The 23,069-nt window shown below is 38.1% G+C and overlaps 1 pseudogene; it reads left to right on the top strand.

Annotated features, from left to right (window-relative positions):
• Positions 1-22,744, top strand: part of LOC143652732 (potassium channel subfamily K member 5-like) — a 49,044-nt pseudogene extending 26,300 nt beyond the window's left edge.
• Positions 22,745-23,069: the final 325 nt, after the last annotated feature.

Raw genomic sequence — 23,069 nt, 5'->3', positions numbered from 1 at the left:
TAATAGAATTAAGATTTTACTGCTTTATCAAGATAATCCCAAGGGAAGTCAGTATCCTTTAAAATGCAATGCTGAATGCACAAGTGGTTCAGTAGCAGAATGTTTGCCTTTCAGGCAGAAGACCTGGCTTCGAATTCTGGAACATGCACCCAGCCCCCCCCCCCCAAAAAAAAATGCAGTGCCACGGTATTCAAGAATTTAAAGAGTGCCAGTATAGTCAGTTGTTATTCTCTTGGTTCTGTAAAGGTGCTGTGATGGTTAGGTTCTGGTGTCAGCTTGGCCAAGTAATAATGCCCAGTGAAAGGTTATCTCCTGGCTGCTTGATAAACCAGAAACTTGTGTATTAAATCATCAGTCAGTTGATGGCAGCTGTGGCTGATTACATCTGCGATCAACTAAGGCACATCTCCTGCAATGAGATAATTCAATCACTTGAAGGCCTTTAAGGAAGAAGAGAGATTTTTGCTGCTTATTCAGCCAGCATGCTTCTCCTGTGGAGGTGAGCCAGACTGCCAGCTTCATCAGAGCTGCCACCTTCACAGCCTACCCTACAGATTTTGGACTCTTCCATTCCCAAGGTTGCGTGAGACATGTTTATAAATCTCATACTTAGAGATATCTCATGTTGGTTCTGTTTCTCTAGAGAACCTTGACTAAAACAGCTTGGTACTGGGAGTGGTTCTTGAGAAACAGAATCTTAAAAGTGAGTTTTTACAATTGGTTTTCTACTCTGATTAGACTCAAAGGCACTAATGACTCTATTTCCAGTAATCAAGATAGCACTGACAGTCCATGGGGTAAGTTGGTAAGAGAGATATGCAAAATATCACCAAAAGATTCTGCTGATTGTACATTTATATAAGGCAAGGCTGTGGGTTATAGTGTTTTTTGACCCCTTTACAGAGTTTTGTCTACTTAAGAGGTATAATGATGCTAACTGGTTGTCATTAGATATCCTGGATACAGTGATAAGGGACAGGGATGAACTGAAGGCTTCAAATTTGCAAGTTAAGCACCATATGAATGATGTAAAAGTTTCCATGTGAGTCCTGAAAGAACATCATATTTCCTGTGGTCACAGACTTGAGATCTCTGAAAACCAGATACAGAGCCTCATTGTGCAAGTAGCAGATTTAAAATGTAAACTAAAATATCAACCTTGCAGGTTGTCTACTCTTGAAAGTAAGGCTTTTTATTGGAAAAGAATGAAATCCTGAAATGTAGGATGGGGATATATGGCTTGATGATGATGGCAATGGGTGTTGGAATCCCTGGAATCTGCTGAGACTTTGCTGTAAAGGACTGCCCTAAGGAAACAGCTTCCCAGCCTCCAGTCTGTCCAGAGGAGACAGTATCCAACCTCCACCTAAATAGATTAACCCTTCAGTGCCTGCCAATGTTGTAACCACCTCCCCTAGAAAAACAACCCTCACTCCTCTCTCTAGAGCAACTAATCCTGTTTCACCAGATGAAACTGCAACAGAATGTTTGGCTTGAAAGACACTTCTGTGTTTTTTTTTTTCATGACCCACCCACTTCAGCCTTCCTCATTTCAAGACCTACAATAAGACTAAAGACTAAAGTCCCAACAGGCCCCTAAAAGAGAGGTACAAAGTGTGAACCACGAAGAGATATGCTATACTCCAAAAGAATTGTATGGGTTTTCCAATCTATATAGACAGAAATCAGGGAAACATGTGTGGGAATGGATATTAAGGGTGTGGGATAATGGTGGAAGGAATATGAAGTTGGATCAAGCTGAATTTATTGATATGGGCCCACTAAGCAGAGATTCTGCATTCAGTGTTGTAGCTCGAGGGGTTAGAAAGGGCATTAACTGTTTGGTTGATTGGCTGAAACATGGATCAAAATGTGGCTAACAATACCTGAGACCAAAATGCCAGAAATACCCTGGTATAATGTGGATGAGGTGATCCTGAGGCTTAGAAAGAATGGAACGTTAAAGTGGATTTATCATGGAAGACCTGCTTTCACAACAGGAATGTCCAGAGGACACGTCTTTCACCAGAACTTTGAGAAATAAATTCATGAGAATAGCTCCATCATCACTGAGGAGCTCTGTAATCATCCTTCTCTGTAGGTCAGATATTACTGTGGGTGGGAACTGCTGTCACTGAGCTGGAATCCTTAAACAGAGTGGGCATGATTGGATCCTGAGTTGGCAGAAGCCATATGGGTACAGTTAATCACCACAGACAAAGTGGGCCTGGCCACCATAATGGAGAGCAGACTCAAAGCAGTGGTCAAAATAATACGACCTATAGAGATTAGTGGCATTGGCTAGTTGATCATGGGGTACTTAGAAGTAAAATAGATGGACAGTCTACTAAATTCTTGTCTGTGCTGTATAAGCAGAGGAATTCTAGGTCAAGTGAACAGAAGTCTAACTTGAATTACAAAAACAGAGAGTCACAGCCCCTTCATGAATTCCCAAACTTGAGACAGTTTACAGACCCAGAGGTGCTTGAATGAGGGGAGAGCCAGGTACCCCTGGCAAGGGCCCTTTTACACTGCGAATCTTTCTTCCTACAAAATTCACGCTGTTAACCTCCTTCTTGGAGACCTGTAATCTTTCACCAGGGTGACAGTGCATTGAGGAAAAGGAAACGATCAGATATTTTAAGGATAACTGGGCACCGGCTTAGAAGTGACACTAATTCCGGGAGACCTAAACCATCACTCCGACCCACCAATCAGAGTAGAGCTTTGTCATGGTTGGGTCATGTGTCCACTTGGCCAGGTGGTGCCCAGTTGTCTGGTTGGACAAGCGCTGGCCTGTCTGTTGCTGTGAGGACATTTCATGGGCTTAAAACATGACCACATTGCATTTGCAATCAGCTAAGGGGAGTGTCTTCTGCAATGAGTGACATCTAATCACTGGAAGACTTTTAAAGGATTCAGAAAAGACAATCACTCTTCCTGCTTCAGCCAGCGTCTCCTGAGAGTTTGCTGAGGACCTTCATTGGAGCTGCCAGCTCATGACCTGCCCTACAGACCTTGGATTCTACATCTCCATGGTTACGTGAGACATTTTTATAAATCTTACATTTACAGTTATCTCCTGCTGATTCTGTTTCTCTAGAGAAACCTAGTTAATACAGGCCCTATGGAAGTCAGGTGATTGATGGAGTTTTAGCTCAGGTCCATCTCACAGTGGGTCCAGTGGGTCCCCAGGCACATTCTGTGGTCATTTCTCCAGTTCCAGAATGCATAATGGGAACTGACATACTCAGCAACTGGCAGAGTCTCCACATTGGTCCTCTGACTTGTGGAGTGAGGGCTATTATGGTAGGAAAGGCCAGTGGAAGCCAGTAGAACTGCCCCTACCTAGCAAAATAGTGAATCAGGAGCAATATTGGATTCTTGGAGGGACTGCAGGGATTCGTGCCACTCTTAAGGACTTGAAGGATGCAGGGGTGGTGATTCCCACCACATCCCCATTCAACTCTCCTATTTGTCCCATGCAGAAAAAAGATGGGTCTTGGAGGATGACAGTGGATTATCATAAACTTAACCAGATGGTGACTCCAATTGCAGTTGTTTCAGATTTGATATCATTGCTTAAGCAAATCAACACGTCGTCTGACACCTATTAATCTGACATATGCTTTTTTCTCATTCGCTATCAGCAAGGACCATGAGAAACAGTTTGCATGCAGCTGGCAAGGTCAGCAGTATACCTCCAATGTTCTGCTTCAAGGGTATATCAACTCTCCAGCCTTATGTCACAATCTTGTCTACAGGAATTTAGATAATTTCTCCCTCCCATAAGACATCACATTGGTCCATTATATTGATGATATCATGTTGATTAGACCTAGTGAGCAAGAAGTAGCAGCTACTCTAGACTTATTGGTAAGGTATTTGCCTGTCAGTGGATAGGAGATATATCCAACAAAAATACAGGGGCCTTGCACCTCAGTGAAATTTCTAGGTGTCCAGTGGTGTGGGGCATGTTGAGATAGCCCTTCTAAGATGAAGGATAAGCTATTGCATCTGACCCTCCTATGACCAAAAAAGAGACACAATGCCTAGCTGACCTCTGGATTTTGGAGACAAAATTTTCCTCATTTAGATATGCTACTCCGGCAATTTACCAAATGACCAGAAAAGCTGCTAGTTTTGAATGGGGGCTGGAACAAGAGGAGGCTCTGCAACAAAGCTGCTGTGCAAGCTGCTTTGCCGCTTGGGCCATTTGATTCAACAGATCCAATGGTGCTAGAAGTGCCAGTAGTAATAGGGTTGCTATTTGGAACCTTTGGCAGACCTTTATAGGAGAATCACAACGCAAACTCTTAGGATTTGGGAACAAAGCCTTACCATCCTCTGCAGATAACTACTGTCCTTTAGAGAAATAGCTTTTGGCCTGCTACTGTGCCTTAATAGAGACTGAATGCTTAACCATGGGGCACCAAGTTACTGTGAGACCTGAGTTGCCTATCATGATCTGGGTGTTGTCTGACTTAACAAGCCATAAAGTTGGGCATGCACAGCAGTACTCCATCATAAAATGAAAGGGTATATAAGAGATAGGGCTCAAGCAGGTCCTGAAGGAACAATTAAGTTACATAAGGAAGCAGCCTTAATGCTCATGGCCCCCATTCCTGCCATGTTACCGTCTCCTTCCCAGACCAAAGCTATGGCCTCTTGGGGAGTTCCTTACATTTAGTTGACTGAAGAAGTGAAAACTTAAGTCTGGTTTACAGATGGTTCTGCATAATGCACAGGGTCCACTCAGAAATGGACAGCTGCAGCGTCACAAACCCTTTTTGGGATGTCCTTAAAGGACAGTTGTGAGGAGAAATCCTCCCAGTGGGCAGAACTTTGAGCAGTGCACCTGGTTGTTCAAAGGAGAACTGGCCAGAGGTGAGTTTATATACTGACTCATGGGCTGTTGCTAATGAGTTGGGGACTTGGAAGGAGCATGATAGGAAAATAAGTGACAAGGAGGTCTGGGGAGGAGGTATGTGGATAGACCTTTCTGAATGGGAAAAGAACATGAAGATATTTGTGTTCCATTTCAATGTTCACCAGAGGGTGAATTAGCAGAGAAAATTTCAATAATCAGGTGGATAAGATGACCTATCCTGTTGATACAAGTCATCCTCTTTCCTCAATCACTCCTTCCATTGCCCAAAGGGTTCATGAACAAAGTGGGCATGGTGGTAGGGGTGAAGGTTATGCAGGGGATTCAACAATGTGGACTTCCACTCCCCAAGGCCAACCTAGCTACAGCCACTGCTGACTGCCCAGTCTATCAGCAGCAGAGTCCCACACTCAATCCTTGATATGGCACTGAAGGTGCCTAGTTATGTTGCTGTGGACATAAGCCAATGATATGTGAACTTCATCTGTTGTTCATTACATCTGTAGTCAGCTAGGAGGCATGCCTGCTGCAATGAATGATGTTTGATTTAATTGGCTGGTGCTTAAATGAGAGAGGTCAAGATAACACAGCCCAAGCAGCTCAGCATACCTCATCTCAGCACTCGCAGCTCAGCCCAGGCCTTTGGAGATGCAGACAGAAAACACCCCAGGGAAAGTTGTTGGAACCCAGAGGCCCGGAGAGAAGGTCAGTAGAGATTACCCTGAGCCTTCTCATGTAAGAAAGAACCTCAGATGAAAGTTAGCTGCCTTTCCTCTGAAGAACTAATGAAATAAATCTCCTTTTATTAAAAGTCAACCCATCTCTGGTGTGTTGCATTCCAGCAACTAGCAAACTAGAACAGGCACCATTCCCCAAAATAATCAGTCTGCTGCATGGTGGCAGATTGATTATATTGGACCATTATCATCATGGAAGGGGCAGCACTTTGTTCTAGCTGGAATAGACACATACTCCGGATAAGGGTTTGCAGCCCTTGCATGCAATGTTTCTGCAAAAACTACCATGCATGGATTTATGGAATGCCTTTATCCAACATCATAGTATTCCACACAGCATTGATTCTGATCAAGGAACCCATTTCACAGCCAGTGAAGTGTGGGAGTGGGCACTTGCTCATGGAATTCTCTGGTTTTACCATGTTCCATCATCCAGAGGCAGTTGGGTTGACAGAACAGTGGAATGGACTTTTGCACACTCAATTATGATGTCAACTAGGTGGCAGTACCTTGCAGGGCTGGGGCGATGTTCTCCAGAAGTCCGTGTGTGCTCTGAATCAGCTTCCACTGTATGGTGCTGTTTCTCCCTAAGCCAAGATTTACAGGCCCAAGAATCAGGGGGTGGAAATGGGAGTGACACCACTCCCTATCACCCCTAATAATCCACTAGGAAAATACTTGCTTCCTGTCCCTGAAACCTTAAGCTCTACTCTTTTACAGGTCTTAGTTCCAAAAGGAAGAGTGTTCCTACCAGGAGACACAACAATGATTCTATTGAACTGGAAGTTAAGACTGTCTGGCCACTTTGGGTTTCTCAGGCCACTGAATCAACAGGCATGAAAGGAGTTTACTGTTCTGTCTGGGGTGATTGATCCTGACTAGCAAGGGGAAATAGGACTGAAAATATGGAATGGAGGTAAAGAGGAATTCTTCTGGAATACAGGAGACCCCCTAAATAGTAAGGGCATCTCTTAGTACTGCCATGTCCTGTGATTAAAGCCAATGGACAACAGCAACAAGCCCAACCTAGAAAGGACCACCAATGGCCCAGAAAATTCAGGAATGAAGGTTTAGATCACCCTACTTGGGAAAGAACCATGGTCAGCTGAAGTGTTTGCTGAGGGTAAAGGGAACATGGGATGGGTAGTAGAAGAAGGTAGTGGTAAATACGAACCATGACCACGTGAGCGGCAACGGAAACAAGGACGGTGATTTTATGACTACTTCCTCCCTGTTTTGTTATGACTATTGTTAGGAGATACATGTGTCTGTTACTGTGTCCTATTTGGGAATTAAGCGTGTTTCAAGGTGATATGTATAGCTGCCAAGTTGACAAGGATTGAATTGCTATGGTTAGGTTCTGGTGTCAACTTGGCCAAATGATGATGCCCAGTTGTCTGGTCAGGCCAGCACTGGCCTGACTGTTGCTGCAGGGATATTTCCTGGCTGCCTGACAAACCAGAAGTCTGGTCTATGAAAACTTCAGTCAGTTCACGACAGCGATGGCTGATTACATCTGTGATCAAGTAAGTTGTGTCTCTTACAAATGAAATAGTCCAATCAGTTGAAGACCTTTAAGGAAGAAGAGAGACTTTTTTACTGTTTCTTCAGCCAACAAGCCTCTCCTATGGAGTTGAGCTAGACCCTTCATCAGAGCTGCCAGCTTCATGGCCTGCCCTATAGAGTTTGAACTCTTCCATTCCCATGGTTGCATGAGACACTTTTATAAATCTAATATTTAGAGATGTCTCCTGTTGATTCTGTCTCTCTAGAGGACCCTGACTAATACAGGTACCATGGTTTGCCAATGATTTCTTTTGCACCAGCAATGCACATATCAACACTGTTGGAAAGGTAAGTAATGACAGTATTATTATGAAAATAGTTTTGATCTTTCAGAATCCCAGGTAGGCCCTGATTTGAATGGGTTGCAGAACACACTTGAAAACCACTGCCATAAAGAAATACAAGGAAGTGATTTCTATATGAGTCAGTACAGTGGTTTCTTTTGGAGGGATGGAGAGATGGGGAACATGAAAGAGATTCTGCTTTACACTATAAAACCTTGTAACAATTCATTAAGCTAAGAAAAGTTCATCGTTTATCCTTGCAGAATTTTTTCTATGTATATACAAGTATATGTGTACACAGAATTGCTTAAAATAAAAATGCGATAATATCCATCTTTCATGTAAAATTTATCACAATTATCTTTCTGTGATAAAATTTTATAGGATAACCCATTTAATTTAATGGCTTAATTATATTTTGTATTGTTTTCCCTAATTTATTTATCATGGTCAAGGTAGCTGAATGTATCCCAAACCATGTCACATTAAATCACATTATTGTAATGATTTAGACAAGCCATTTATAAACTTTTCCCTTCCTGTGGGGGGTTAGCCTATGTGTCTCCTTCCGACTGAGAGACCCCTCCCCAGAGGCTCCATCTCTGTGAGCATTCAGCACAGCCCACCTCTTAGGCCCCTTCTAAGTGTAAGCACTCTGCTGGAGATGCAGATGACAGATTAGTTTTTCTGGTCCAAGGAATTGGCCCTATTTCTAGTAGACATTCCCTTTTCTGAACCCTTTGGCCAGCTCCTTCCCAGGAGCCCAACACACCGACAGGTGAAGATTAGCCTTCTTTTGCCCCATCCCTTTGCTGGGGCCACAGCTGCAGTTGCCAACAGTTTTGGTCACAGCTCCAAGTTCAGGGAAAAGGAGAAAAGCAGCGGTATTTGCTCTTCTAACAGCTTTGAATAGAGCTTTTCAGAAGAGCCTCTTGTGGGCTGGCTGGCTAAGAGCCAGCATAAACTGCTGCCAGGTATGTCAACTCATTTCTCCTCATTCACAGACTTTTAAACATTTAATAATAAAGTGTATTCTGATATTAAAAAATTTTAAAAAGAGAAAAGCTATATATATTGCATAGAACTTCTGATCATTTTATCCTTTATAGACATCTAACAAATCTATTACTACGGGTGCATGTAAATTTCTTTTTGTCCTTAGCATTCAACAATTATGGGCTCTTTTTTTATTGTTAGTTATTTGTTACTGTTTATATGAGTTTTGTTTCCGCAGTGAGAAGTCATGGCTTTTGTCTTACATATGTCATTTACTGTCTGATCCCCAACTGTAATGACTTCCCAACCTGCAGAAAAGTGTTTTATTCGTTGTGAAAGTTAAATATGTAACAATGATTTGTTGTGATTCTATTTCATAAATGAGGAGATGGGCCCAATGAGATCAAGAAACTACCTTTATGAATTATGAAACACTTGGGGTCAAGTGATTAGTCCTCAGTAGACGAATTAGTCTTTCTAATATAGTGTCTCAACAGTTTCTTTAAAAGTCAAATACATGTATAAATATTTGTTTTGTGATTTATGGGATGTAGTACAGTTTTACGCCATTATCATTTGGTCCTTACAGGGACCCTGTAAAGCAGGTTAGGAAGCTATTACTATCCACACTTAACAGAACGGAGCTGTGATGGGGTAGGGATTTTTACCATCAAAGTCGGGACCACCCCCACAAGCACCCCGCTTGTTATGGGTTTAATTGTTTCCCCCCAGTAAAGCTACGTTTAAGTTCTAACTTCCTGTACCTGTTAACATGATCTTATTTAAAATAAGATCTTTAAAGTTGTGGTTATCTAAGATGAGGCCAAACTGGACCAGGGTGGGCCCTGACCCAGTAAGAATGTGAAAGGATAAATTTTCTGTTGTTCGAAATCACCCGGTTTGTGCTACTCTGTTATAGAAGTTCCTGGAAACTAATACACCAACCGTTATTCTGTATAGACACCATTTATTTCTTTCAGATACAGCAAAATCTCTCTCATGTGTAATATAAAAAAGTACTATGCAGGGGATGCTGGGATGGTTCAGTGGTAGAATTCTCAACTGCCACGCAGGAGACCTGGGTTTGATTCCTGCGCCATGGACTTCCCAGAAAACCAACAAACAAGAAAACAAATTCAACAAATGGTGCTGCAATAATGGGATACTCACATGGAAAAATAGTGAAATGGAACCCTGCCATACAGCATACAAAAAAGAAAGTACCATGCACTGTGTTGCGCTTAAGGCAAATATATAATGTTCTAGTTTGCTAGCTGCGGGAATGCAATATACAAGAAATGAATAGCTTTTAAAAAGGGAAATTTAATGAGTTGTTAGTTTACAGTTCTAAGGCTGAGAAAATGTCCCAATTACAAGAAGTCTATAGAAATGTCCAATCAAAGGCATCCAGGGAAAGATACCTTGGTTCAAGAAGGCCGATGAAGTTCAAGGTTTCTCTCTCAAGTGAGAAGGCACATGGTGAACACAGTCAGGGTTTCTCTCTCATCTGGAAGGGCACATAGTTAACACAGTCAGGGCATCTCTCTCGGCTGGAAGGGTACATGGTGAACACAGCATCATCTGCTAGCTTCTCTCCTGGCTTCCAGTTTCATGAAGCTCCCTGGGAGGTATTTCCCTTCTTCATCTCCAAAGGTTGCTGGCTTATGGACTCTCTGCTTTGTGGTGCTGCAGGTTTCTCTGCTCTCTCGGAATCTCTCATTCTCTAAAACATTTTCTCTTTTATAGGACTCCAATAAGCCAATCAAGACCCACCCAAATGGGTGGAGACATGTCATCACCTAATCCAGTTTAACAACCACTCTTGACTAAATCACATCATCCAGGGAGATGTTCTGATTACAGTTTCAAACATACAGTATTGAATAGGGATTATTCTACCTTTATGAAATGGTATTTTGATTAAAACATGGCTTTTCTAGGGGGCATACATCCTTTTAAACCAGCACATATAATAAACATTTGAATGAAAGAAGCATGCCTGCAGAATCTTGCTTGTTGTTGTTAGTGACCACTCCGTGATAGCTCAGAGATAAATCTATGCAGATGGGAAAAGACCAGGAAAATGTGTGCTCTAAACAACTTCATGAATGGGGTCCCATGGTGACCAAGGATGGACCATAAAAAGAACTTTAGTAAAGCTTAAATGACTTCTTTGTTATCCTTTCCTCTGCACCCACATTTATGTAAGAGCGGAGGGCCAGCTGAGGAAAATTCCAGTTAGGAAAGTGCAAGCTCCAAAGAGAAGAGAGAGTGTTTGCCTTAATACTGAGTAGAGGGCACAGACTTCTCAGGGCAGTGTAACACCTAGATCAACCCAAAATCCTTCCAGCTTTGTGGGATAAAATAGTTCAAAGAAAGATAAACTTCCAAGATTTAGAAACACTGGCTACATACCTCACCCTTAGCCCAGGAATGTTTCTAAAATTGACACAATAGTAGAGAAAATTGGTTGACAAGACCAGTGAGCCTTTACTAGAAGCCAGCTTTTCCAGTGTTTGTTGTTTCTTCTGTTAGCTCAGCGGACAAAAAGGTATTGAATATGATCAATCAGGGAAGTTAACTGGCCTCTTCAGAGAAATCTGCTTGTGGTAGTTTGAAGCTGCTATGCTCCACAGAAAAGGTCATGTTCTTTTAATCCATTCCAAAAGATTGAAAGAGGATGTGAAATAAAGGATCATATAGAAATGTTCAGGTTTTTTTGAGAAATAAGATAAATGTCACAGCCCTTTCAAATAAATCTTCATCATATAAATAATCCCTCCCCATCCATCTCTCTCTTTCATAATGCCACAATGATCACTGATTATGGGGGAAAGGTATAGAGTAATTCCTTTTAAACTCAGTGTCACTCCTTGATCACACATGATAAGCAAAAGGCATGTGTAATAAAGCATTGGGCTCAAATGATGAATCATATATCATTTATTTTACATGACTTCTAAACGATATTTCAAGTTCTTCCCTAAAATAAATATGGGGATAAGGAGAGGGATAAAACCATACAGACATTAAGTGTTCCCATAAATATCTGTGAATCAAGATCGAAATATCCCATAAATCATTTTGGGTACAGAAAAATTTTCTTCCAATTCTTTAAAGATGGCATTCCATTATGCCTAGCTTCTGTAATTTTGGATGTTAACTTTGAGACTTATTGTTGACGCTTTGCTGTAAAGAGATCCCCCTTTTCTTTCTGCTTTTACACTTTTCTCTTTGTCTTTAGTTTTAAGCAATTTAACTATTATATACTTCAGGGGTGGTTTTCTTTGTTTTTCAAGAATCACAAAGATTCTTGAATTGAAGGGTTAAAATTTTTCATCTATTTTGAAAAATCCCCAACTGTTGTTCCTTATTGCTTTTTCTCACTCTTTCTCTTCTACTATGGGGCTCCAATTACATGCATTTTATTGACATGCATATTAAACTTGTATAACAGACATGTATATTAGTCATGCAGACACAGGTTTTACATTTTATAACATGTTTTGCTATTTTCCATTTTGTCTCTGAATTCAGCTAGGATATTTTTTATTAATCCGTCTTCCAGTTTACTAATTCTTTCTTCTGCTACATGTAATGTGCTATTAAATTCATCTAATGAATTATTAATTTCAATTTTGCATTTTTCAGTTCTAGAATGTCCATAACTTTTTGGTATATACCAATTCTCTGGTGAAATCCTTCATAGTTTCAAGTCTTTTTCAAAATATAGTCATACTTATTTTTTATAGTCATCTATTAACATTAATAGATGTTACTATTGTTAACATCTAGAACATCTCTGGGTTTATTTCTATGATTTTTTTCCTTTTCCTTTTTGGCCACTCTACCTCTGGCATGCCTAATAATTTTTCACAGGTTGCTGGAAGTTTTGTATTAAGAAAATTATATATACTCCAGGAAGTGTTATCTCCTTCCAAAGATGTTTTACTTTTCCCTCTGCTAGGCATATAGAATTATGTCGGTGTGGGGAGGGTGACTGAACCTTAATTTACTCAGAGGAGGATATGATTTGAGGCTAGATTGCAGATTTGCTGAGGCTTAGTCTCGCTCAGGTTTCTTCCTGTTCCTAAATCACTGTTCTCAAGACCTTCAATTGGAAGCCAGGTGTGTTCACCAAGGCCCTTCCTTTGGGTTGATCTTAAAACCAGTTCTTTGTTTCTTTGCACTTGAATGTACTGAACACTCTGCTCTGCTTTAAAAGTCTTTTTTTTTTTTGGTTTACATTTTTAGTCATCCACCTAATGTGACTTCAGAATTTGGCAATTGTGTTGAAGGGAAAACCAGTTGTAAGTTTTGTCACTCCAATTTTCTCATTCCATTTCTGTAGGAACATGAAAAGCTAGGCTGATTTCTCTGTTCCTCACTGTTGTACTTCTGCTCAGGCAAAGTACAGATTCTCAACTTCTTGCTTATATCTGTAATCAGCACAAGACCCAAGGGAAAAAGCAGCTGGAGATTTTCTGCTTATTTTCCCTACCTTTAATCTTAATAATTCTAGTCTTCATATCTTTAGAAGCTCTGTGCTATCATTAAACATATGATTATGTTTGCTTTGCTATAATTTATATGACTCTCTAGTTGTTCTCAGCTTGAGCATTGGTCCACCACAAGATACCCCATCTCACCCAGAAATTAAAGGCTCTCTATTATATTTATTTTTAACTGAAATATCACCAAAATTGTAAACATGATGAATTTTTACTATATATTGATAATTAAAAAAAATAAACTTATTTTCAGGATAAAAGCTTGGAAATTTAAGAACTATATTTAAATAGTACTCAAGAGAGTCTTTGTTAAGCATTTCTACATTTTTAGAGTAGAGATTGTTCTAGTTTGCTAGCTGCTGGAATGCAATATACCAGAAACAGAATGGCTTTTAAAAAGGGGGAATTTAATAAGTTGCTAATTTATAGTTCTAAGGCCTAGAAAATGTCCCAATCAAAATAAGTCTATAGAAATGTCCAATCAAAGGTATCCAAGGAAAGATACCTTGGTTCAAGAAGGCCAGAGAAGTTCAGGGTTTGTCTCTCAAGTGAGAAGGCACATGGCGAACACAGTCACAATTTCTCTCTCATCTGGAAAGGCACATGGTGAACATGGTCAGGGTTCCTGTGTCATCTGGAAGGACACATGGCAGACACAGCATCATCTGCTAGCTTCTTCTCCTGGCTTCCCATTTCAAGAAGCTCCCCAGGAGACATTGTCCTTCTTCATCTCCAAAATTGCTGGCTGGTGGACTCTGCTTCTTGTGGCTATGTCGTTCTCTGCTCTCTTTGAATCTCTTTTATTCTCCAAAATGTTTTCTCTTTTATGGGACTCTAGGAACTTATCAAGACCCACCCAAATGGGTGGAGACATGTTGTCACCTAATCCAGTTTAACAACCACTCTTGATTAAATCACATCTCCAGGGAGATGATCTGATTACAGTTTCAAACATACAGTATTGAATAGTCTACCTTTACGAAATGGGATTTTGATTAAAACATGGCTTTTCTAGGGGACATACATCCTTTCAAACCAGCACAGAGCTCATTGGTACTTTCTTGACATTCTTACAGAAATGTGCTTCTAATTTTATGATAGTGCTTTTTATCTTATATTATAAAGCTTTGTACTTGATTTTTTAAATCATGTTCTCTTATCAATTATAAAAAGATAATTGAAACTGAAAATTTTAAAAAAGAAATAAAAGTTTCCAATGCTTATGGTAGAAATTTTAGAAAGCATAATTAAATGTAAGTAAGCAAGAAAAAAATGTTATGATATCATTGCAGCACCTACTTTTAACATGTTACCTGAATAATCTGCATTTTTAAAAAATCATCTCTTACTTGACATAATTAGTATATATAATTCTAGACCCTTTTTTGTAACTTTATTTCATCAGGCTTCCCCTAAGTCATTTAAAACACTTCATAAATTGAAATGCTTGCTATTTTAAATAAAATTCTCTACTTTATATATAGCTGCTTTAAAGCCATTGCCAGCTTATTCAATGCTCTCTATCCTTTCTGGATCTGCTTCCATTGATTGGCTTTTCTCTTGGAAGAGAGTCAAATTTTCCTGATTCTTTGCATGCCTTGTGAGATTAGCTCTGATTCAAACATATTCTAAGGATATGGCCCATTGGTATCACAAGTTTATGTGAGGAGTGCTTCAGTTGTGGATTGATCTTTGGCCCCCCTTATCTCACCAGATGAGGTCCCCAAGACCAGTGACTTATTTTTTTATGAAAAGAAAAATGCCTTCAAGGAAAAAGTGGTTTAAGTACTCTGGTATTCATAATTTGGTTGAGTAGTTTCACAAAGAGTTGTCAATTATCTGATGACTTAATTTTTAAACATGTAATCAAACAATTTTAGTTGTTACAGCAAGAAAAAGTTGGTCCAAATATCCTTGGCTGCCAATACTATAAATTGATGTTATCTTAAATATGTTTTTTAAAATTGAGATAGAAGTTACCTATAGAGAACTATATAGACAATAAATGTTCATTTCAATGAAATATTTTAATATGTCTTTGTGTAATCACTCATGAACCAAGATGTAGAATATTTCTGGGGATGCAAGGGTAGTTCAGTGGTAGAATTCTCCCTTGCCATGTGGGAGACCCGGGTTCAATTCCCAGCCCATGCACTTCCCCCCAAAAAACAAACAAGCAAACAAACAAATGAAAAACAGACGAACAAAATTTCAACAAATGGTGCTGCACTAAGGGGATACTCATGTGGGAAAAGAATGAAATGTGACCTCACCATGCAGCATACAAAAAAAAAAATGCTGTAGAATTTCCATGTTACAAGGTCACTCCACAGAAGCAAGATTGGTCTTGCAATCAAATTTGGTCTCTATATTGAGATGACAGCATGTATGTTATACACCAACAGATTTGAAAAGATTATTATTCAAGCAATGAGGCTTTTGCAGGGATGAAAATGGCTTGAGAGAGAGCAAGAAAGGGTGTCTGGCTTTGACTTTTATTGTGTTATCTCGTGGGGACAAGATGGGGGTTCCTGTGCATGGGCAAGGGATGTGTGGCTGAATTCTCACTATGACCGAGGGAGGGAGTATGTGGGCTTTCTTAAAGCCTCGCCCAGATGTAAGGCAAGAGAAAACTCAAGAAGGGGCCTGAAAACTGTCAACAAACATCAGAAGTTGAGTCAGACATGTATTATATCCCATCATCTCAAAAAGTACCCTGTGATCCTTTATAATCAATTCCCCACCTTCAAAATGGAAACCACTTTCTGATTTCTGTAGACAAGTTATTTTTGCTTATTTTGGATTTCAAATGGATAAAATTATAGAAAATGTATCCTTTTGTGTGTGTACACTTTTACTTAATATGTTTTTTTTTATGTTCATCCATATTATTACATCAGAAGTCAGTTATTTTTGTATGCTGTGTAGTATTACATTGCATGGATATACCACAAACTGTTATCTTTTCTATTTTATCATTCTCTTATCGATGGATATTTATCTCCAAGTTTTAGCTACTATAAATAAGACTTCTGTGAACAATAACACAATTTTCTGTGAATGTTTTAATTCCTCTTGGATAATTAAGTAGGAGTGGAACTATTGGTTGATAGATTGATGTATTAACATTATAAAATGAAACTTTAAAGTTCTCCAAAGGAATCATATCACTTTAAAATTTCATCAGCAATGACATGAGTTCCAGTTTCATCCCAAACTTATCAATATTTGGTATAATTTCTCTGTTTGAATTTTGTTATCCTACTTGGTAGGAAATATCACATTGTGGGCTTAATTTGCATTTCCCTGGTGATAAATAAGGTTGAGCCTGTTTTATGTGCTTCTTGCCTTTTACCACATATTCTTTTTTGAAATGTTTGGTCAAGTATTTTGCTCATATTTTGGTATTTCTTCCTTTTTACTTACAGCGGTAAGTTCTCTGAACTTTGAAAAATACATGGAGTAGTATTATCACTACTACAATCAAGATACAGAAATTTTCCATCACAATTCTCTCCCTATTTTCTCTTGTGATGACCTTTTGTCATCAAACCTTCCCCACACTTCCATTAACCCCTGACAGCTACCATCTGCTTTCAGCATGTCATTTAAAGGCTGTGATATAGTAGATGGCTGTTTTTTCAGACTTGCTTCTTTCACTTAGCATAATATATTTGAGATTCATCCATACTGCTCCATAGGATATACTCTTAATTTATACTTTTGTGAATTTCTTGAGACTTCTTCCTTTTGCCTATGGGTTATTTAGGAGTCTGTTGACCAATTTCCAAATTGTGGAGAATTTCCTAGATATCTTTATGTTACTAACTTCTAGTTTTATTCCATTGTTCTCAAAGAATATACTTTTTATGATTTTGAGTCTCTTCAACTGATTAAGCATTATTTTAAGGGCCAGAATATGCTCTATCTTGGTGGCTGCTGTACATGATTTTGAAAACAATATTTATTCTACTATCTCTGAGTATTTGCTATTTGCTACTCAGGCCAAACTGAGTGATACTGTTGTTTGTGTCTTCTATATCCTTCCTAATTTTTTAGCCACTTGTTCTAACGATTACTGAGAGAGTTGTATTGAAAAATCCAAATATAATTGTGGAATTGTCTGTTTCTCCTTTCACTCCTTCCACTTTTGCTACACATATTTTAGAACTCATTTGTTAGGAACATATACATTTAGCACTGCTCTGTGAATTGACCCTTTGAGTACTGCATAATGATTTGACATTTGCTCTGTTCCTGTAGCCTTTTAACTGTTTTCTTTGAGAAAGATGGTTCTGCCAGCTCTTGTTGCTTCTTTATAGCTTCTGTTGGGGATGGAGCCCTGGAGTGGCTCACTATACCATTTTGATCCCTGAAAGCCCATTTCTTACTGAGTTTTATTCTATTTTCCATCAATTATTTTGAGAGGGGTGTTAAAATCTTCAGTGGTGATTATGGGTTTGTCTGTATCTCCCTGTAGATTTGTAAATTTCTTTCATGCATTTGGAAGCTATGCTATTTCTCCAACAAGCATTTTGGATTGTACCTTTTTCATGTCTTCCTTTCATCATAATGAAATGTCCCCCACTAATTCTAGAATTCTCTTCACCTTGAAGTTTTACATTGGCTGATATTATTAAAGTCACACTCACTTCTTTTGTACTTAAGATTTGCATGGTGTATATTTAACTACCTTATACCTTAAAATTGTTTCTGTACTTATACATAAAATACATGTCCTGTAAGTAGCATATGGTTGTGTGCTGTTATATTTAATACAGAATGTCAATCTTTACCTTTTAATCATGATTTAGTCCATTTATATTTAATTTAATGATTGATAGGTTTGATTTTAAGTCAACCATCTTGCTAAGTATTTCTTCTTTTTCTTTCTGGTCCTTCACTTCTTTTCTGCCATTTTTAGGTGAAAGATACTTATCTCAGTGTTCCACTTTAAATTTTTATTGACATTTAAGTGATATATCTTATTTTTAATTATTGCTCTAGAAATTACAGCTTTAATCTTCAACTTGCTATTGTTAAGTTAAATATTGAATAATATATTTTTGTGTGTGTACAATGTAAGAATACTACAGAATAATTATATTCACCCCATCTCACTTCTTAAGCTATTTAGACATATATTTTATTAATGCATCTGCTTAAAAGTACACAATAGATTTAATTTTTATTGATCAATAGCTTACAGAATTTTCAAATTAAATGTGTGTGTTTATGCACACACATGTGGGTGTGCAATATTTTTAGTTATTTGTTTACCTGCTTAATTACCCTTTCTGGTACTCTTTATTCATTCCTGAATTTCCAGGCTTCCCTATGGTAAAATTTCCCTTTAATTTTAAAAATTTCGGTTATCATTTCTTTTCATGCAGTCTGTTGGTGAAAAATTCTGTCAGCTTAGTTTATCTGAAAAATGAATTTATTTTACCTTCATTTTAGATGACTAGTTTCACTGGTTATAGAATTGAGGTTGACACACACTTATTGTAGACTTTCAAATATTGTTCCATTGCCTTTTAATTTGCACTGTTCTTTTTAATAACAGCTTTATTGAGATATATTTCACATAAAATAAATTCTCCTATTTAAAGTGTATAATTGCATGATTTTCAGTGTATTCAGAGTTATGCAACCATCACCACAATCAATTTTAAAAGATTTTCATCATCCCTAAAAGAAAAAAAAAAATACCTGTTAGCAGTTGTTCTAGTTTGCTAGCTGCCGGAATGCAAAATACCAGAAATGGAATGGCTTTTAAAAAAGGGGAATTTAATAAGTTGCAAGTTTACAGTTCTAAGGCTGAGAAAATTCCCAATTAAAACAAGTCTTTAGAAATGTCCAATCAAAGGCATCCAGGGAAAGATACCTTGGTTCAAGAAAGCCGATGAGGTTCAGAGTTTCTCTCTCCAGTGAGAAGGCACGTGGTGAACACAGTCACAGTTTCTCTCTCGGCTGGAAGGGCACATGGCGAGCAAGGCATCATCTGCTAGCTTTCTCTCCTGGCTTCCCGTTTCATGAAGCTCCTGGGGATGCATTTTCCTTCTTCATCTCCAAAGGTCACTGGCTTGTGGGCTCTCTGCTCCTCACGGTTATGTCGTTCTGCTCTGCTCTCTCTGAATCTCTTTTTCTCCACTGTTTCCTCTTTTATAGGACTTCAGGAACTAATCATGACCCACCCAAATGGGTGGAGACACACCTCTACCTAGTCCAGTTTAACAATCACTTTTGATTAAATCACATCTCCAGGGAGATGATTTAATTACAGTTTCAAACATACAATGCTGAATAGGGATTAGAAGAAACAGCTGCCTTTACAATATAGGATTGGGATTAAAACATGTCTTTTCTAGGGTACATCCATCATTTCAAACCAGCACTGCAGTCATTGCGTATTTCCTTACCATAAATTCTCCCTCCTTCACTGCCCTGGACAATCACTTTTCAACTTTCCATCTTTATATATTTGCCTATTCTTGATATTTCATAAAAATGGAATCATACACTATGTGAACTTTGTGACTGACTTCTTTCAAGGTTTATCGATGTTGTTGCCTGAATTAGTATATCATTTCTTTTTATTGCTTAGCACTACTCCATCATATGGATATACCACGTTTTATCTATTGATTCATCAGTTGATAGACATTGGGCTGTTTCCATTTTTCCTTTTTTTTTTTTTTTTTTGCTATTATGAATAGTGCTGCTATGAACATTCATGTATATTTTTGCATATATTTATTGTTTCTTATGGGAAATCATTAATCATTCCTCTGTCTCGTTTTCTTTTTCTTCTCCTTCTGTAGAATTACATATGTGTTAGACCATTCAATATTGTCTTCCTGATCCTGGACGTTTGTTTCCTTTTTTACCCTTTTTTCCTTTGTGTATTTAATTTTGGATAATTATTGACCTGTCTTCAAGTTCACTGATGCTTTCCTCTGCTCTGCACAAACTGCAGATTTTGCAAGGTCATAGGACAACTCAATATTTAGAATTGCAAAACTGTTTTCCACAGCGGCCGTACCATTTTACATTCCAACCAGCAGCGATGAAGTGTTCTAATGTCTCCGTGTCCTCTCCAACATTCTTAGTTTCCTGTTTGTTTAATAGCAGCCATTCTTATAGGTGTGAGGTGGTAGCTCATCGTCATCTTGATTTGCATTTCCCTTACAACTAGTGAGAATGAGCTTCTGTTCATGTGCTCTTTGGTCACTTGTTTTTGCTCTTCAGAGAAACGCCTATTCATATACTTTGCCCATTTTATAATCAGGTTGTTTGTTCTTTTATTTTTGAGTTGTATAATTTCTTTATGTACACAGGATATCAGACCTCTACCCAAAATGTGGTTTCCAAATATTTCTTTCCATTGAGTTGGTTGCTTCTTCACCTTTTTGATAAAATACTTTGAGGCAGATTTGATTTTGAGGGGTTCCCATTTATCTATTTTTTCTTTCATTGCTTGTGCTTTGGTGTAAAGTTCAAGAAGCTACCTCTCCTATTACTAGGTCCTGGATATGTTTCCCTATATTTTCTTCTAGGAGTTTATAGTACTGGCTCTTATATTTAGGTCTTTGATCCATTTTTAATTATTTTTGTATAGGGTGTAAGGTAGTGATCTTCTTTCATTCTTTTGGCTATCGATACCCAATTCTCCCATGCCCATTTAATAAACAAACTATTCAGTGAATTTGAGGGCCCTATTGAAGATTAATTTACTATAGATTGGTGGTCTAGCTTCACAGTCTTGATTTGATTCCATTGGTCAATACTTTTATCTTTACACCAGTAGCATGCTGTTTTGACCACTATGGCTTTGTAATAAGCTTTAAAGTCAGGAAGTGTTAGTCCTTTCACTTCACTCTTCTTTTTAAGGATATCTTTAGCTATTCAAGGTCTCTTTCTCTTCCAAATGAATTTGATAACTAGATTTTCCAAGTCTTCAAAGTACTTTGTTGGAATTTTTATTGGTATTGCATTGAATCTGTAGATCAATTTGAGTGGAATTGACATCTTAACGACATTCAATCTTCCTATCCATGAGCACAGAATGTCTTCCCATCTATTTAATACTTTTTTTACTTTTAGCAATGTTTTGTAGTTTTCTGTGTATATGTCCTTGGCATCCCTGATTAAGCTTATTCCTAGATACTTGATTCTTTTCATTGCTATTTTGAATGAAATTTTTTCCTGAATTGTCTTCTCAGTTAGGTCATTACTTTTGTATAGAAACATTACTGATTTTTGTACATTATTCTTGAATCCTGCCACTTTGCTGAATTTGTTTATTAGCTCAAGTAGCTTTGTTGTAAATTTCTCTGGGTTTTCCAAGTTTAGAATTATGTCTTCTGCAAATAGTGAAAGTTTCACTTTTTCCTTTTCTATTTGGATTCCTTTTATTTCTTTCTCCTTCCTAATCACTCTAGCTAGGACTTCTAGTATAATGTTGAATAATGATGGTAACAGTGGGCATCCTTGTCTCATTCCTGATCTTAAGGGGAATGCTTTCAGTTTCTCACTGTTAAGTATGATGCTGGCAATGGGTTTATATATATGCCCTTTATGATATCAGGGAAGTTTCCTTCGATTCCTACCTTTTGAAGTATTTTTATCAGGAATGAATGCTAAATTTTGTCGAATGCTTTTTTAGCATCGATCAACATGATCATGTGATTTTCCCATTTCAATTTGTTAATGTGCTGTATAAGCTGGAATAAACCCCACTTCATGGTGATGTATAAATTTTTTAATGTGTCATTGGATTTGATTTGCTAGGATTTTGTTGAGAATTTTTGTATCTATGTTCATTAGGGAGATTCATCTGCAGTTTTCCTTTCTTGTAGCATCTTTATTCAGTTTTAGTATTAGAGTGATGTTAGCTTCATAAATGAGTTAGGTAGCACATCTTTTCCTCAGTTTTTGGGAAGAATTTGTGAAGGATTGGTGTTAGTTCTTTTTGGAATGTTTGATAAAATTTCCCTGTAAAGCCATCTGGTCCTGGGCTTTTCTTTGCAGGGAGATTTTTGATGACTGAATTTTTTGTAATCGGTTTGTCAAGATCTTCTATTTCTTCTCGAGTCAGTAGAATTTTAAAATAAAAATACAAATAAATGGCACAAGGAAATGGACTGTGTTTCTATTAACAAAATCAGTCCCATTTAAATGATTTTGTGTTATATATTTATCTTTTCCTTTCTTCATTTTAAAAGTTTCCAGCAGTTATAATAATAAATAGATTACCTCATTGCAGAAATCTTATACTTGTGTTATTCAGAAGAACAGGTATCAGTGGGAAGGGAACTTTTTAGCCTCCAGATGTGCTTTAATGAATTTAACAGAATTTGAATTTTTGTAATTTAAATTATAGCCTTTCTTTGAAAACAATGATAATTTTAGATATGCTCTATTTTAATTTCTGATGTGTTTTAGGATCAGATTGTAAAAGAAGGAATACATGAGAGCATTTATGAATAGTAAGAAAAGGTTATGAGGAAAACTCAACATCTGATTATTTGCATATTATTTGTTTCTCATCTTTAGTTTCAAATCCTCTGACAAACCTACATCTTATTTACACAGTCTCATTAACAATTTGGAATCTCTATGGCCTTGTCTGGATTGCCCTTTAATTTTACAGCCAACTTTTTGCAAGAAATGGAAACAAAACTGAGTAAGGACCCAGCTAAAATAGAACTTGGAAAAGAAAACCAGAAGTCAAGCCTTGGGAAGCAATACATTTCATAGATTTCCTTCCTCAGAATTGCAGAAGGTTTCCACAGAGCCTTTCAAAAGTATCAGAACTGGATGGAGGAAAGGAAAAATAATCATGTTTTTTTCTACAAATCTTTTATGTGGGTTATATTTCCATGATTAAATTTATTTATCTATCTTAATTTTGTATTCTCACTTAAAAATAATAATCTTAAAATATAATACAAATCTCAACTGGCTCTCTTTCTCCGCCGGCCCGCCGCGCGGCGCCCGCGCCCCGCAGCAGCCGAGCCGCCCGACCTCCTTCCCCCCTCTCTTTCTCCGCCGGCCCGCCGCGCGGCGCCCGCGCCCCGCAGCA

This window comes from Tamandua tetradactyla, chromosome 12 (genome assembly GCF_023851605.1).
Source record: "Tamandua tetradactyla isolate mTamTet1 chromosome 12, mTamTet1.pri, whole genome shotgun sequence".
NCBI lineage: Eukaryota > Metazoa > Chordata > Mammalia > Pilosa > Myrmecophagidae > Tamandua > Tamandua tetradactyla.
Note: the sequence above shows the minus strand (reverse complement) of the source record. Positions and strands in the feature narration are given on the sequence as shown.